The following is a 17,206-nucleotide window of genomic DNA, read 5'->3' on the forward strand; positions in this document are numbered from 1 at the left end:
TGGCTCTGTCAATCAGAAGTTGCCCCCGCCCCTTTAGCGAGAGGCACTAAAAAAAATCACGCCTCTTGTCTTGGATCGCTGAACTGAGAGAGATCTTATCAATTAGAGCCCCGTGGGTGCGCAGATTTCATGGGTTAAGCTAATTTCAGTGATTGGATCCGCAGCTGTGCTCCAGAAGGTATTTCAGGCTGCCCGCGCGTCCCTCTCCCAATGCTTGATTGTTAGCTTGAATGGCTGGGTGAGGTGCCCCGCCCATGGAGAGAATCTCCCAAGTAGGAAAGACAGCCCTGGCGCCTCTCCCGCTCGCCCCACCGCTGGTGGCTGGGGCGCACCGGGCGCGCGGGATAATGGGGCACCCTGGGTGTGCGGGCCAGTGGGGCGCTCTGGGCGTGTGGGACGCCCAGGGCACACGCGCAAATGGGGTGCTCCGGGCACCGGTGGCTGGGGACTCTCACTCGCAGTGTGCAGGCCGCTGGGGATGCCAGCAGTGCTCGCTCTGTGACCGGATGCAGCACCAGGCGCGTGCGTGCCAGCGGCTGCTCGCAGCGCCCAGGCTGCCACTCCCCAAGTGTGGACCGACTCACCACAGGCGCACTCCCTCCGCGGCTTGAATGAACGTCCATGCGGTAGTTAGCTTCCTCCACACCCTCGTCTCTCAGATTCAAGTGATAACAGTCCTTTCGCTTTCATTTTGTGTGGAACTCCGGAATGCTCCGAGGATAAAATTTTCTGTTTCTAGTTGATAAATTTGTTGAGATTTTGGGGAGATCTGTCGGACGCGCTGCTCACGGCGCCATTTCCATGACGTCACTCCAAAATAGCCTTTAAACAAAGTATATAGGAAGGAATAAAGAAGGTCACTACATAATAATAAAGGGAGAAATCCTACAGGAGGGTATAACCATTGCAAATATTTATGTGCCTAATATAGGAGCACCTAATTATATAAAGCAAATTTTGATGGACATAAAGGGCAAGATCAACAGCAATACTATAATAGTAAGGGATTTTAATACCCCATTAACATCAATGGATAGATTCTCCAGACAGAAAATTAACATAGAAACAACAGCAGCCTTAAGTGACACACTAGATCAACTGGATTTAATTGACATCTTCAGAACCTTTCACCTCAAAGCAGCAGAATATACATTCTTTTCAAGGGCTCATGGTACATTCCCTAGGATAGACCACATGTTAAGACACAAAACAAGTCTCAAGAAATTTAAGAAGATTAAAATCATATCAAGTACCTTCTTAGTTTAAAATGGCATGAAACTAAAAATCAACTACAATAAAAAAACTAAAAAACACTATCCTCAAACACTTGGAGGATAAATAGCATGTTGTTAAATAATGAATGTGTTAACAATGAGATCAAGGTAGAAATAAAAAATTTTCTTGAAACAAATGAAAATTAACATAAAACAACTCAAAATTTATGGGACACAGTAAAAACAGTCCTGAGAGGGAAGTTCATAGCATTACAGGCATACATTAAGAGGCAAGAAAAAGCTCAAATAAACAACTTAACCCTGCATCTAAAAGAACTAGAAAGAAAATAGCAAATAAAACCCAGATGAAGTAGAAAAAGGAAATAATAAAGATCAGAGCAGAAATAAATGACATAGAGGCTAAAAAGAAATATAAAAGATCGATGAAACTAAGAGCTGGTTCTTTCAAAAGGTAAACAAGATTGATAAAACTTTAACCAAACTTATCAAGAAAAAAATAGTGAGAATCCAAATAAATAAAATTAAAAATGAAAGTGGAGTAGTAACAACTGACACTGCAGAAATAAATAGGATTGTAAAAAATATTGTGAAGATCTATATGCCCCAAAATTGGACAACCTACATAAAATGGAAAAATTCCATGAAACATACAATCTTCCCAACTTAATCTGAAAGAATAAGAAAACTTAAACAGACTGATTACAACAAATAAAATTGAAACAGTTTTCAAAAAACTTGTAGCAAACAAAAAGTCCTGGACCGGACGGCTTCATAGGTGAAATTTACCAAACATTCAAAGAAGAACTAATACCTATCCTTCTCAAGCTATTTTATTATTTTTTAAATAGAAGCTAGCATCTTTTGGTTTGTTTATTTGTTTTTTTTTACAGAGACAGAGTGAGAGTCAGAGAGAAGGATAGATAGGGACAGACAGATAGGAACGGAGAGAGATGAGAAGCATCAATCATTACTTTTTCGTTGCGACACCTTAGTTGTTCATTGATTGCTTTCTCATATGTGCCTTGACTGTAGGCCTTTAGCAGACCGAGTAACCCCTTGCTTGAGCCAGCGACCTTGGGTCCAAGCTGGTGAGCTTTTGCTCAAACCAGATGAGCCCGCGCTCAAGCTGGTGACCTCGAGGTCTCGAACCTGGGTCTTCCGCATCCCAGTCCGATGCTCTATCCACTGCGCCACCACCCAGTCAGGCCTTCTCAAGCTACTTTAAAAAATTCAAAAGGAGGGAAGACTTCCAAGCTCCTTTTATGAAGCAAGCATTATCCTCGTTCCAAAACCAGGTAAAGACACTACCAAACAACAACAACAACAAACAAACAAAAACAAACTATTGTCCAATATCCCTGATGAACTTACATGCTAAAATTCTCAACAAAATATTAGCAAACTGGATCCAGCAATACATGAAAAAAATCATACATCATGACCAAGAAGGATTAATTCTAGGGAGGCAAGGCTGGTACAATATTTGCAAATCAATCAATGTGATTCATCACATAAACAAAAGGAAGGATAAAAATCACATGATAATATCAATAGATGCAGAGAAAGCATTTGATAAAATCCAGCACCCATTCAGAATCAAAACTCTTAGCAAAGTGGGAATACAAGGAACATACCTCAACATAATAAAGGCCATCTATGACACACTGACAGCCAATATCATAATCAATGAGCAAAAATTAAAAGCAATCCCCTTAAGTTCAGGAACAAGGCAGGGGTATCTCCTTTTGCCACTCTTATTCAACATAGTTCTGGAAGTCTTAGCCACAGCAATCAGACAAGAAGAAGAAATAAAAGGCATCCAAATTGGAAAAAAAGAAATAAAACTATCATTATTTGCTGATGATATGATAGTGTACATAAAAAACCCTAAAGTTTCAGTAAAAAAACTACTAGACCTGATAAATGAACTTGACAGGGTGGCAGTATATAAAATCAATATTCAGAAATCAGTGACATTTTGGCCCTGGCCGGTTGGCTCAGTGGTAGAGTGTCAGTCTGGCGTGCAGAAGTCCCGGGTTCGATTCCCAGCCAGGGCACACAGGAGAAGCACCCATCTGCTTCTCCACCCCTCCCCCTCTTCTTCCTCTCTGTCTCTCTCTTCCCCTCCCGCAGCAAGGCTCCATTGGAGCAAAGATGGCCCGAGTGCTGGGGATGGCTCCTCGGCCTCTGCCCCAGGCGCTAGAGTGGCTCTGGTCGCAACAGAGCGACACCCTGGAGGGGCAGAGCATCGCCCCCTGGTGGGAAGAGCGTCGCCCCCTGGTGGGCATGCCAGGTGGATCCTGGTCGGGCGCATGAGGGAGTCTGTCTGACTGTCTCTCCCTGTTTCCGGCTTCAGAAAAATACAGGAAAAAAAAAAAGAAAGAAATCAGTGACATATTTATACACCAACAATAAACTGCCTGAAAGAAAAATTAAGGAAACAATCCCCTTCACTAACTATTGCTACAAGAAAATGAAGTACCCAAGAGTCAATTTAAACAAGGAGGTAAAAGACATGTACTCAGAAAATTATTAAACATTGATAAAAAAAATCAAGGAAGATACAAACAAGTGGAAACATATACCGTGTTCATGGATAGGTAGAATAAACATCATTGAAATGTCTTTATTACACAAAACAATCTATAAATTTAATGCAATTCCTATCAAAATATAAATGGCATACTTCAAAGATATAAAACAAATATTTCAAAAATTTATATAGAACCAATAAAAAACACGAATAGCCTCAGCAATCTTGAAAATAAAGAATAAAGTGGGAGGTATCACACTTTCTGATATCAACTTATACTATAAAGCCATTGTAGTCGAAGCAGCATGGTACTGGCATAAGAACAGGCATATAGATCAATGGAACAGAACAGAGAACGCAGAAATAAACCATGCCTGTATGGTCAATTGATATTTGACAAGAGAGGTAAGAGCATACAATGGAGTAAGGACAGTTTCTTTAATGAATGGTGTTGGGAAAACTGGACAGGTACATGCAAAAAAATGAAACTAGACCACCTACTTAAACCATTCACGAAAATAAACTCAAAATGGATAAAAAGACTTAAATGTAAATCATGAAACCATAAACATCTTGGAAGAAAACTGGCAGTAAACAAAACAATATCTCTTGTAGCAATATTTTTGCAGATATATCTCCAAGGGCAAGTGAAATTAAGGGCAAAATAAAAACAAATGGGAGTATGTCAGACTGAAAAGCTTTTGTACAGGAAATGACACCACTAACAAAATAAAAGGACTGGTACGCAAACATGCCGATGGCACAGGCGCCGCCTGACTGGGGCAGGGCGGAAGTGCTCTTGGGATCATGTTGGGGGCACAGGACCAGGGGAAGACCTTTCTAAATATGAAACAACCTGGAAGCCATAAAAGACCAGTGAATTCTACTACATGCAAATGATTGTAAAAGGAGAAGTCCAAGATAGCAACGGAGTAGGTATATGTTTCAACTGCCGCCTCCAGGACCAAATTGGATTACAACTTAAATTAAGAACAATCATCGTGAAAAACGATTTTTTGGACTAAATAAAGAGGACTCTATAACTAAGAAGCACAGAAGAAGCCACACCCAGCAGCAATGGTGGGTGGAGTGTCTAGAGGGACTCTCACTGTGGGGAGACAGACCCTGAGGGGTAGGGGCCCTCAGCCCCAGGCCCAGAGCCTCAGCCTAGAGCCCCAGAGCCTAGAAGAGACACTCAGATAGCATTTAGCTGTGGAAAGAGCCAGGTTTCTGTCTGCAAGAAAGAGAGCTGTCAGACACAGATTTCGTTTTAAAGGGCCCATGCAGAAAATCTTGCTTACAGACACTTACCTGGGGCTATGGGGGTGGGAGAGCTGAGAGGACTGGAGTTGTGTGAGGAAAGTGTAAAGTTTGAGGCACAGGAAGAGACACGGTGACAGTGACCAGAACACCTGTGCTGATTTATTCTCCAATACTGAGGTGGCCATTTTCATGGGAGGGTCACTCCCTTAGTCCCGCAACAGTGTGGGGAGGAAGGCAGCTGCCCTACCCTGGGAAATCTCTCCAGCTACAGCAAGGGTGAAGAGTTGTTCTGAAAGGTAAGGAAGCAGAAGGTGGGTCAGTGACTCAGGTTTTGGGTGAGAGGCGAGCTACACCTCCCCACTCCACTGCTGAGAACTCACTCCACACCAGAGAGCCTCGGGCAGACCACACCTCAGGTACTCAGAGGCCATACACACCACACTCCTGTGGCCACACCCTACTGAGGTTTATTAAAAAAAAAGTCTGGATAGAGTGACAACCGGGACCAAGGAGCAACCCACCCCCACTACCTGTCCTAGCCCCTGGATCCCTGCTGGGCCCAGCAAACAGCCAGCAGTCAGAGGCAGCAGAAAGAGAAACTTAAGGAAATTCAGACTTTTCTGCAGCTCACCTTGTTGGGGAGAAATAAAATTCCAGTTTCCAGCAGAAGCTGAGGGGTTAGGCCCTGGAGTAGGAGCCACAATCCCTGTACTGAGATACTTCCCAAGAGACCTCTGAAGTAGGGGGTCCCACTAACGTTGTATTCCCAACTTCAGCAGCCCTAACCCAGTAAGCTTGCAATCTGTACAGGGGTTGGTTGGGTGAGGCCAGTTGGGCATACACTACAGTCTTTCAACAGAGGACTCTGGAAAGACAAGGTAGCTGCAAGAGGAGGTGGAAAAACTGAAAAGCAGAGGCAAGTCTTTCAGAGCTTGCAGCTTTTACAGAGCTGCTAACAGCACTAAGCAGGAGGAAGCTGATTCTTATAGACAGGTTGACCCCTCCCACACTACCCAGGCATAGAAATCACCGACACAAACAGCAAAAAAGAGCAGTAGCTGCTGACAAGTAGCTCACAGCAAGTTACAAACAACAGAAGATGCCAACCCAAGAAGATCTAGAACCAACACAACTGATAGCTGGAGGCAGACAACTTAAACCCTAGACTCAGCTAGCTATTCAAACAGCACACCCAAAGGAGGACCTATACACAGAAAAAATGAGAAGACAGAGAAATGCAATCCAAATTAATCAACAAGAGAAATCCCTAGGAAAAGAACTGAATGAGATTGAAATAACCAAATTACCGGATGCAGAGTTTAAAATAATGATTGTTAGGATGCTCAAAGATTTTAGAACAACAATAGATGGATATACTGAACACCTAAAGAAAGAGATAGCAAGCATCAAAAAGGACACTGAAATCATAAAAAAGAATCAGTCAGAAATGACAAAACAATATCAGAAATGAAGACTACGCTAGAAGGAATTAACAGCAGGCTGGATGAAGCAGAGGACCGAATCAATGATACTGCTTATGTCATTGTTGCCACTTGGTCTGCAGCTTACCCTGGAGTGTTCAACCTTGAGCAGCTTCTAGCACAGAACTCCTGGTTTCCTCTTGCAGGATTGCAAAAAACACCCAGCCCTAAAAGGAGAGCCATGGAGGGCAACAACCACTCCTCTACCCCACCCCTCAAGGGTGTCAGCAGCTCTATACCAATCTGATCCAAATCCTGCCAGCTGCACAAGATGTATGGCCAAGTGCTGAGGCCATTTAGGTTCACACTGGATTCAGGCAGATGGTAAAGGAACTGTGGAGCCGGAAGGTGGTGGCCATTCCATTTATTATATACAACCTCTTCATGACAAAATTGCAACATACCCTCACCCTCAGGTTAGTAATTTGACTGCATTCTGCCACTCAAGGCCAGCTAATACGTGCCAGTACAACACGAGAGGCTTAGGGCGTTGCTCAGCTGGTATTAAATGCCTCTCAGCTGCAGTAAGTCTAGATGAGGAAATGTTCAAAAAATTAAGAGTAAAATGAGCCTTATACAATTGTTCTTGTAGGTAAAGTCTCAGCTCCTGACTCTCCCTTTTTTGTCTGTGTATTGGGACTTAAGAAGGCTATTGGCTCTTTCTGCAATACCTATAAGTTTGGGTGAGTTTCTCAAGTTCCTGAGGCCCCCGAGAATTTCCTAATATTCCTTATTTTCCTTTCAGGACAATCCTTTTTCTAAAATCCTTCCTTCCTCTTTTTTTTCCCTCATCTTTGTCTACTTTCTTAGTTGCTTCTGTTTTTGTTTCTTCCCTCTGCACAAACCTTCTACAACCTGCACAAGCCTTCTGCAACTTACACAAACTGTCACTAACTTATACAAACCTTCTGCAACTTATATAGGTCTGTCAAAACTATTCAGAAACAACCAGCTTTCAGAACAATTTACTTTCTTCCTTTTCATTTCAAAAGTACCTCCATACCTTACACCTTTTATCATTAAAACCATATAATTTATTTCAAATTAATCAGAATTCTTAACTTCTAAAAACCTTAACTTTCAATGAAGACTAAGTTAGTAATTAGTAATTTTAGATTGATACTTTTTTATCTTTTTTTAAAATTTATTCTTATTGATTGATTTTTTAGAGAGAGGAGAGAGAGAAAAATGGGGGAGAGCAGGAAGGATCAACTCATAGTAGTTGTTTTCTGTATGTGCCTTGACCAGGATTTTGAACTGGCGATCTCAGCATCCCAGGTCGATGCTTTATCCACTGCACCACCATTAGGTTGATACTATTATGAGCATATTTTAGAAACGGGTTATTTTATTAGCAAACAAACTTATATTTTAAAAAGATATAACAGAAGACTATACATTCAGGAATCACTTCTATAGTTCGTTACTGGAGAAGTTTCTCTGATCATGGAGCACCTGAAACCACAAGGAGGAGTTGCAGTGTTCTCTCCTGAGCGTGAAGCCGGTTCTTGGTGTTGCTTGTGCAACTGCCTTTTGCCATTGATGATCGTTCTTCCCTTCCTTTGGGAGAGTAAGAGGGAGAGAACGCAGTCTGAGTGGTTAATATATATATATATTAGAGATAACAGGAACCTTTTGTAAAACTAGGGAAAACAAACATTTTTTGTTAAGAACTTTAAAAGATTAATTAAAATATTTAAATGACTTGGTTTCTCTTTTTTTTTCTTCCTAAAATTACCCTTAGTTTTTTTTGTTTTTTTTTTAAGAGCCAGATTAAGATTATTCTAGATACAGTATTAAGTCTAGTTTTAACTTGGCCTGGTAATTTGTATAACCACAACAAAAATAGTAATTGATCATATTGGCTTTTTATAATCTGCTTTGCTGGAACTTTATAAGGAATTTTTAGATTGAGTTTTAATTAGAATCTCAGAGCACACACAAAAGCCAAACTACAGAGTTGCTATTAGGCTCTGCCTATAATCTTTCTGAAAATGTCCTTCTTTCCCATAGTTGTAACAGGTTTGTGGCCTTAGTAACAGACTGTCTCCCTTTCCCAATCCTCAGGACCCTCCTGAAGGCCTTATCCAAAGGACACTTCCCAGAACCTTCCCAGAGTGGGGAGAGTTGCTTAAGGGGAGAGGGGTTGCGTGAGGGGAATTTGAGTTTTTAAAGGGGCTCTGGATTTAAAGAAGCCCTGGACCCAAACCTACCATTCCAGCCTTTTGTTAAAAAAAGGGAACAAAGGTCTCTTCTTCTGTAGCTACTTCCTTCTAGTTAGAGTTGGTGAAGTTTCTAGGGGGAGAAGCTGGTCTGAACAGTTTTTACAAGCCCATTTCAATCCCAAAGGGTCATTTCATATCCCATCCCAATTGCTTCAAACATCCCCTTGGTAAAAGTGCTTTCCCAATCTTCACTTTTCCTTTATACCAAAGATGAAAGACTATTTCTGGCTAGAGCTGAGAAATCTTGATGTGCCAGAGCAGAGTAGAACACAGCAGAGCAGACTGGAGTAGAGTAAAAAAGACAGAGCAGAGCTGGCTAACCAGAGGGCCACCTTGTGCCAAAGCTGCTTCAGAGCAGTGCTATTCCACAGCCATGGTACTTCAAAATTGAACTGTAACACTATTGAGCTGTTCCAAAGCTGTGCTATTTTCATAGCTGTGCTGTATCACAATTGAGCTATTTGCACTGAAAAGAAAAATTTCTTCTTTGCCATACTCCAAACTGGGGATTCCTACTGGCATTGAAGTGGCACAAAAGACCATCAGTTGACAGTAAGGAGAAAGAAGGCAAAGGCAAAAGTAAGGAGACCATAAAGAAGTAATAGCATACCTAAAGGAATCTACAAATTCAATGCAATCTCTATCAAAACTCCAAAGACATTTTTCACAGAAGTAGAATAAAAATTCCTAAAAGTTGTATGGAACCAAAAAGGACCTTAAATAGCCAAAGAAATTCTGAGACTAAAAGAACAGAGCCAGAGGCATCACATACACCCTAATTTCAATCTATACTCCAAAGCTATAGTAACCAAAACAGTATGATATTGGCAGAGAAACAGACACAAAGACCAATGGCAGAGGATTGCAAACCCATAAATAAACGAATAGACATATGAACTACTAATTTATGACAAAGGAGCCAAGAACCTACAATGGAGAAAGAAAACTAGAATGCTACATACAAAGAAATAAAACTATAACTCTGTCTTATACTATATACAAAAATTAACTCCAAATATATTAAAGATTTGAATGTCAGACCTGAGAAAATAAAATACATAGAATAAAACATAGGCACTAAACTTCTACACTTGGTCACAGTGGTGTTTTTGTGGGTTTGACTCAAAATGTAAAGGAAACAAAAAACAAAAATAAACGGGGCTATGTTAAACTAGAAAACTTCTGCACACAAAGGAGATCATCAAGAAAACAAAATGGCAAACACATGAATGGGAGAAGATATTTGTAAATGGTACTTCCAATAAGAGGTTAATATCCAAAATATATAAAGAACTCATACAACTCAACAACAAAAAAGCAAACAACATGATTAAGGTAGACAGAGTATCTAAATAGACAATTTTTGCAAGACATATAAATAACCAACAGGTACAAGAAGAGATGCTCAACATCATTAATCATCAGAGAAATGGAAATGAAAACCACAATAAGGTTATATAGTTGTACAATGAGATATCACCTCACACCTGTTAGATTGGTCATTATCAAAAAGATATACAAACTAGCCTGACCAGGTGGTGGCGCAGTGGATAGAGCGTCGGACTGGGATGTGGAAGACCCAGGTTCGAGACCTCGAGGTCACCAGCTTCAGCGCAGGCTCATCTGGTTTGAGCAAAAAGCCCACCAGCGTGAACCCAAGGTGTCTGGCTCCAGCAAGGGGTTACTCAGTCTGCTGAAGGCCCACAGTCAAGGCACATATGAGAAAGCAATCAATGAACAACTAAGGTGTTGCAATACGCAATGAAAAACTAATGATTGATGCTTCTCATCTCTCTCCGTTCCTGTCTGTCTGTCCCTGTCTATCCCTCTCTCTGACTCACTCTCTGTCTCTGTAAAAAAATAAAATAAAATAAAAAGATAAAAAAAAAAGATATACAAACTAGATAGAAGGTGACGGAGGACAATCTGACTTTGGGTGACGGGTATGCAACATAATTGAATGACAAGATAACCTGGACATGTTTTCTTTGAATATATGTACCCTGATTTATTGATGTCACCTCATTAAAATTAATAAAAATTTATTTATATATATAAAAAAAGATATACATATAGCCTGACCAGGCGATGGCGCAGTGGATAGAGCGTCGGACTGGGATGCGGAGGACCCAGGTTCAAGACCCCAAGGGCGCCAGCTTGAGCGCGGGCTCATCTGGTTTGAGCAAAAGCCCACCAGCTTGAACCCAAGGTCACTGGCTCCAGCAAGGGGTTACTCAGTCTGCTGAAGGCCTGTGGTCAAGGCACATATGAGAGAGCAATCAGTGAACAACTAAGGTGTCACAACAAAAAACTAATGATTGATGCTTCTCATCTCTCTCTGTTCCTGTCTGTCTGTCCCTATTTGACTCACTCTCTGTCTCTGTAAAAAATAAATAAATAAATAAAAATTTTAAAAAAAGAAGATATACATATGAAATTATAAGTGAAAGTGTGGAGAAAGGGAACCCTCATACACTGCTGGTGGGAGTGTAAACTGGTACAACCACTATGGGAAGCAGTTAGGTTCCTCAAAACATTAAGAATATGACTTCCATATGATTCAGCAATTCTTTTTCAGGGTATTTATTTTAAGTACATGAAAACAGTAATGAAAAGATAGATGTACCCCTATGTTCACTGCCACATTGTTTACAATAGCCAAGAAATGAAAACAACCTAAAAGTTCATTGACGGATAAAAAAGATGTGGTACATATATACAATGGAATATTATTCTGCTATAAAAAAGATGCAATATTGCCATTTGTGACAACATGGATAAATATTGAGGATATTATGTTGAGTAAAATTAGTCAGAAAAAGACAAAATCCATATGATTTCACTCAGACCTGGATGGAAAACAAAAGTAACATATGAAGTAAGAAAACAAACAAAAAAAATGCCTCATAGATACAGAAAACAGTGATGGTTACTAAATGGAAGAGGTTGGGGGGAGGGTGAAATGGGTAAAGCGGTCAAACAGATGGAAATTAGACTTTTGGTTGTGAGCATACAATAAAGTATACAGATATCAAATTATAATGTTGTACATCTGAAATTCATATAATGTTATCAACCAATGTTACCTCAATAAATAAATAAATTAATTATTTTTACATAAAAGAAGTAATGGCAACAATTAGGCTATGACTGAGGATGTCTTGGACCAGGGTGGAGGTGATGAGAAGTAATCATATTCAGGATATGTGGCGTTTGGGGGGTTCCAGCAAAAAGAATGTGCCTCTAGATTGGAAGTAGGTTGTGTGTGAGAGAGAAGTCAAGGGTAACTCCAAGGTTTTGCCTGAGCAACCACAGTTGCTAATCTTGTGTTAGATGAGTGGTAGTCAACCTGGTCCCTACCGCTCACTAGTGGGCGTTCCAGCTTTCATGGTGGGTGGTAGTGGAGCAACCAAAGTATAAATAAAAAGATAGATTTAACTATAGTAAGTTGTTTCACAAAGATTTATTCTGCCAAACTTAGCGAAAACTCCCCATAAAGTACTTGGTTAGTAATTATTATTAAATGCTTTACCTTGCTGTAACTCTGCTTTATAAATTTTATAAAGTAAAGTTACTTCCTTACTTTATAAATCACCATTACTGTGGAACCGGTGGGCGATTAGAAAATTTACTACTAACAGAGATACAAAAGTGGGCGGTAGGTATAAAAAGGCTGACTACCCCTGTGCTAGATTCTTTCTTTGTATGACTTCATTTTAATCCTCAGAACAATCCCATGTTATATAGTTACACCTTCATCATTTTTTAGAGAAGGCAATGAAGCTTAAGAGGCTAAATTAACATTCTGGGATCCATATAGATCCCAGGTGTGTCAAGGTCTGACCCCAGAAACTGCATTTACACTGCCTAGCCAGCTGTCAGGCCACTGAGCTAAGACATAGGCCTGTCTCATCCTTCTCCTTGCTGTCTACACCTCCACCCTCCTATACTACAATAAAACTGCTCTCACCAGTAAATTCATTAAATGTCCCAGATGTCAAATCCAGAGGTTTGTCTTTCCTTTCTTTTTTTTATTTCAGTGAGAGGAGGGGAGGCCGAGACAGATTTCTGCATGTGTCCCAATGGGGATCCACCTGGCAAGCCCACTAGGGGGCAATCCTCTGCCCATCTGGGGCACTGCTCCATTGCTCAGCAATTGAGCTCTTCTTTGCGCCTCAGGTGAAAGCCATGGAACTGTCCTCAGAGCCTGGGGTCTACTTACTCTAATCAAGCCATGGCTGCAGGAGGGAAAGAGAGAGAGAGAGAAGTGAGAGGAGCCTGGGGCCTACTTACTCTAATCAAGCCATGGCTGCAGGAGGGAAAGAGAGAGAGAGAGAGAAGTTAGAGGAGGTGGGGTGGTGTGTGCTCTGACTGGGAATTGAACCCAGGACTTCCACACACCACGCCAACACTCAACTACCCAGGGCTGAGGTTTGTCTTTCTTAAATTTTTAAAAAATTTTTTCATTGATTTGAGAGAGATAGTGGGAAGGGAGAGAGAGAGAAGCATCAACTTATTTCATTTAGTTTTTGCATTTATTTACTTTTTTATTTTTTTATTTTTTAAAATTTTTCCGAAGCTGGAAACAGGGAGGCAGTCAGACAGACTCCCGCATGCACCCGACTGGGATCCACCCGGCATGCCCACCAGGGGGCGATGCTCTGCCCATCTTGGGGAGTCGCTCTGCCACAATCAGAGCCATTCTAGCGCCTGAGGCAGAGGCCATGGAGCCATCCTCAGTGCCCGGGGAAACTTTGCTCCAGTGGAGCCTTGGCTGTGGGAGGGGAAGAGAGAGACAGAGAGGAAGGAGAGGGGGAGGGGTGGAGAAGCAGATGGGCGCTTCTCCTGTGTGCCCTGGCCAGGAATTGAACCTGGGACTCCTGCACACCAGGCCGATGCTCTACCACTGAGCCAACTGGCCAGGGCCTATTTCATTTAGTTTTTGCATTTATTTATGCACTCATTGACTGTTTCTTGTAAGTGCCCTGACAAAGGGATGAACCCACAACTTCTGATATGACAAGATGATGCTTTATTCATTGAGCCACCCAGCCAGGACCCAAGAAGTTTGTCTTCACTCCTTATCTTAGTGGCTCCAAGGTATAAACAGGCTCCACCCTGGCTTTCCTAACCCAGCCCTCTTGACTGTCCTGTGGCTTCTCTTACTATTACTTCTCAATGCTCCCTTGTGGCCCTCCTTTCCCTTTTCCTAGATATTTTTATCACAAAAGTCAGAGACCTGGCTCTCTTTCCTAAATAGTTACATTCATAAAGGTCCTAGACTTGGTTCTACACACTTTATGGCTAGTCTTTTGGTGATTCCATCTTGTCCCCTATTTTTTTTCTTTTTTCTTAAGATTTTATAAAGGGGAGAGAGAAGGATAGAGGAGGAGGAAACATGAACTCCCACATGTGCCTTGACCAAGCAAGCTGAGGGTTTCAAACTGGCAACCTCAGTGTTCTAAGTGGATCTTTTATCCACTGCGCCACCACAGATCAGGCCTGCCCCCTATCTTAAGTCACCAATATTGTTCTGATTGTGCCTTCCTTAGTACTTCTGGTCCTGCTCTTTCCCTGATTCTCACTCATTCCCTCTTAAAACCCCAACCATCTAACTGCCAACTGGGTATTACACTTCCATGTCCCAAGAGTTCAGACTCAGTCAGTCAACAAGTCTCTGAAATACTTATCTTTCCTTGGTGACCATTTTCTTCAGTTCAGAGACAATCTCAAAAATTCCTTATTAACTTCTTGACACAAGGCATGGGGGGCCTGATGTGGGGGTAGAGGATGTTATATTGAGTGGGACACTTGAAACCATGTCAACACAATAAATTAAAAATAAAAGTTCAATAAATTTAAAAATCTAGAGGATACCTAGAACTCAAAATAAAAAAACAACTTCTTGAAAATAAAAAATTTTATCTGAGAGTTCAGAGACAGTCTTTAAAATTGTTTTATTAACCTCCTGAAGAGAAGAAACTTTGTGCTCCTGTTAGAGGCTTCTATTTTCTAATCAAGGTAAGCATTTCATACATTCAGTTCAATTTTATAGCCTTTTTCAAATGAGTGTACAAAACATTTTAACTTAGAGGTATCACTGCTGCAACAAGTGTGGGGAAGTGAAGACTTGAGGGAGGGGGGAGGATGGAGGATGAAGGTAAACACAGAGATATAGATTAAGTTTGGGCCATGTGGGACACTGTGCTCTGATGGAGACACAGTTCCCCAAGCCTGTTTTAGGCTGGTGATCTCTTGGGGATTTGAACCTGGGTTCTTTGTTATCACAGTCAGACACTTTATCCATTGTGTCACCACTGGCCCTGCTTTTGGTGTCAATGCCATGAACAGCTTTCAAGTTGATTTAGTGACCCTACCTTGCCAGGTTACTCAAGGCTGAGCAGGGCTCCTCCTCTGCTCTCAGATGTATGTAGGACGGACACATTCAGATGCAGTGGCTCTCTACATATCACAACAGCCCCATTTCAGCCACCTTAATCTGATACCACTTTTAGTTTAATTTCTCCATTTCTGTAGGTACTCACAAGTTAAGACTCCATATAAATTGTACATAAAAATCACTAGAATACTGAAGGGAATATTAGACTTGTTGCCCTTGGAGGCATAGGTTCCTATATTAATTTTACTTTTTCTTTTGAGCCAATTTTAAAAAGCCCAAACTAAAAGTACAGGGGATCCTTGGGTTACAACACAGTTCCATTCCTACGATAGTGACATGATCTGAATTTAGGTGAAGTTGAAACTCACCCTAGCAATATTCACTTACCTATTCTAACACAGTTGTGAAATCATAATCTAGAACATAAAAACACAACGAAGCCACAGAAAAAGTAAAAGGACATAAATATACTGTACTGTCCACTGTAATGTAGTAACAGAAAAAATAACAAAAACTAAGTGTAAAAAAAATTCCTTTCCTTTATCCCTGTGGTTGGCTTGCACACTGGAAGGGGCATTGCAAGGTGGGAGAGAGTGACCTATTGGGAGGAGGAAACTGGAGAGGCAGGAGAATCTGCAGAAGGTGCTGGAGATAGTGGGTCAGGTGAATCAGGATTGACTAAGGAACATGCAGGAGACGCTGGAGATGATTCTGCCTGTACTACAGGTGTTTCATCTCGAGAAGCAGCTGATCTGCTGCAGGCCACTCTACCTTCTTGAAGAATTGTTCCAGGCTAGTCTGGAAGGTTAATGACTTCTTCTCTTCCAAAACCTGAAAGGCTGTGCCTGACTTGTGGTGGTGCAGTGGATAAAGCGTCGACCTGGAAATGCTGAGGTCACTGGTTCGAAACCCTGGGCTTGCCTGGTCAAGGCACATATGGGAGTTGGTGCTTCTAGCTCCTCCCCCCTTCTCTCCCTCTCTCTCTCTCTGTCTCTCCCTCTCCTCTCTAAAAAAAATGAATAAATAAATAAAACAAAACTTGAAAGGCATCCATTACAGCTCCATAGACCTTACTGAATCTGTCATCGCTGGAGTCCTCAGCCTGAAATTTTGCCAATCCATCCTCTACCATAGAAAAACTTCTGCCAACCCATTGGTAGTAAATCTCTTGGGTTCTGGGATTTCTATCTCTTCATGTTCAATCATCTGCTTCTCCAGCTGAATGAAGTCCTCAGCAGACAGTTCCTCTCCATGTGATGTCAGTAGCTCTGTGACCGCCTCAGCCTCCATCTCCAAATTAAGCTGTTTACTCATGGCAACAGCCTTCTCTGTTATAGCCTCCACTGACTCCTCAAAGCCATGGAAGTCATACACAAACTGGGGACACAGTTTTTTTCCCACATGCCATTTAAGTTTGTTCACCTCACTTCATTCTAGGCAAAAGCAATGTTTTGTACAGCATTGTAAATGTTATAAGATTTCCAAAAATTTTTGAGTATCAGGTTCTTGTCCTTCTCAGTTGCATTAAGGGCCACAGCAAATGTCCTTCAGAGGCAGAAGACCTTGAAAGGAGCAGTGGCACCTTGATCCATGGTCTATAAAAAGGCAGTGGTATTGGGTGGAAGGTAAACCACCTTGACATTAGAATTAAAGTCACTCAAGTGGGCAGGGTGGCCAGTGGCATTGTCCAGCACTTAAAAGGTAGCCTCTTGCTAACACAGTAGTCCTTCACTGCTGGCACAAAATGGCTGGAAAAGCACTCCTCAAAAATCTGAAGCATCACCCCTGCCTTCTTGTTAGACCTCCAAAAGACAGGCAGTTGACCCTTCCAAATACCCTTTAGGGCCCTTGGATTCTCTGCCTGGTACACCAACAGAGGCTTGAGTTTGAAGTCACCTGCAGCATTCCCCCCAGGAAGCAAAGTCAGTCTCTCCTTGACAGCTTTATGGCCTGGCAATATCTTTTCCTACTTGGCGATGTAAGTGCTGTTAGGCATACACTTCCAAAAAAGGCCTGTCTCATCAACATTAAACACTGGTTCAGCACAGTAGCCCCCTTCTTTAATTAAT

The 17,206-nt window shown here is 41.6% G+C and overlaps 1 non-coding gene across 1 annotated transcript; it reads left to right on the top strand.

The window, feature by feature from the left end:
• Nucleotides 1-7,900: 7,900 nt before the first annotated feature.
• On the top strand, nt 7,901-8,112 carry LOC136336831 (small nucleolar RNA U3). Its single transcript, XR_010731612.1, has one exon. It is a non-coding gene; the product is annotated as a small nucleolar RNA U3 (small nucleolar RNA).
• Nucleotides 8,113-17,206: the final 9,094 nt, after the last annotated feature.

Source organism: Saccopteryx bilineata, chromosome 4 (genome assembly GCF_036850765.1).
Source record: "Saccopteryx bilineata isolate mSacBil1 chromosome 4, mSacBil1_pri_phased_curated, whole genome shotgun sequence".
In the NCBI taxonomy this organism is placed as follows: Eukaryota; Metazoa; Chordata; class Mammalia; order Chiroptera; family Emballonuridae; genus Saccopteryx; species Saccopteryx bilineata.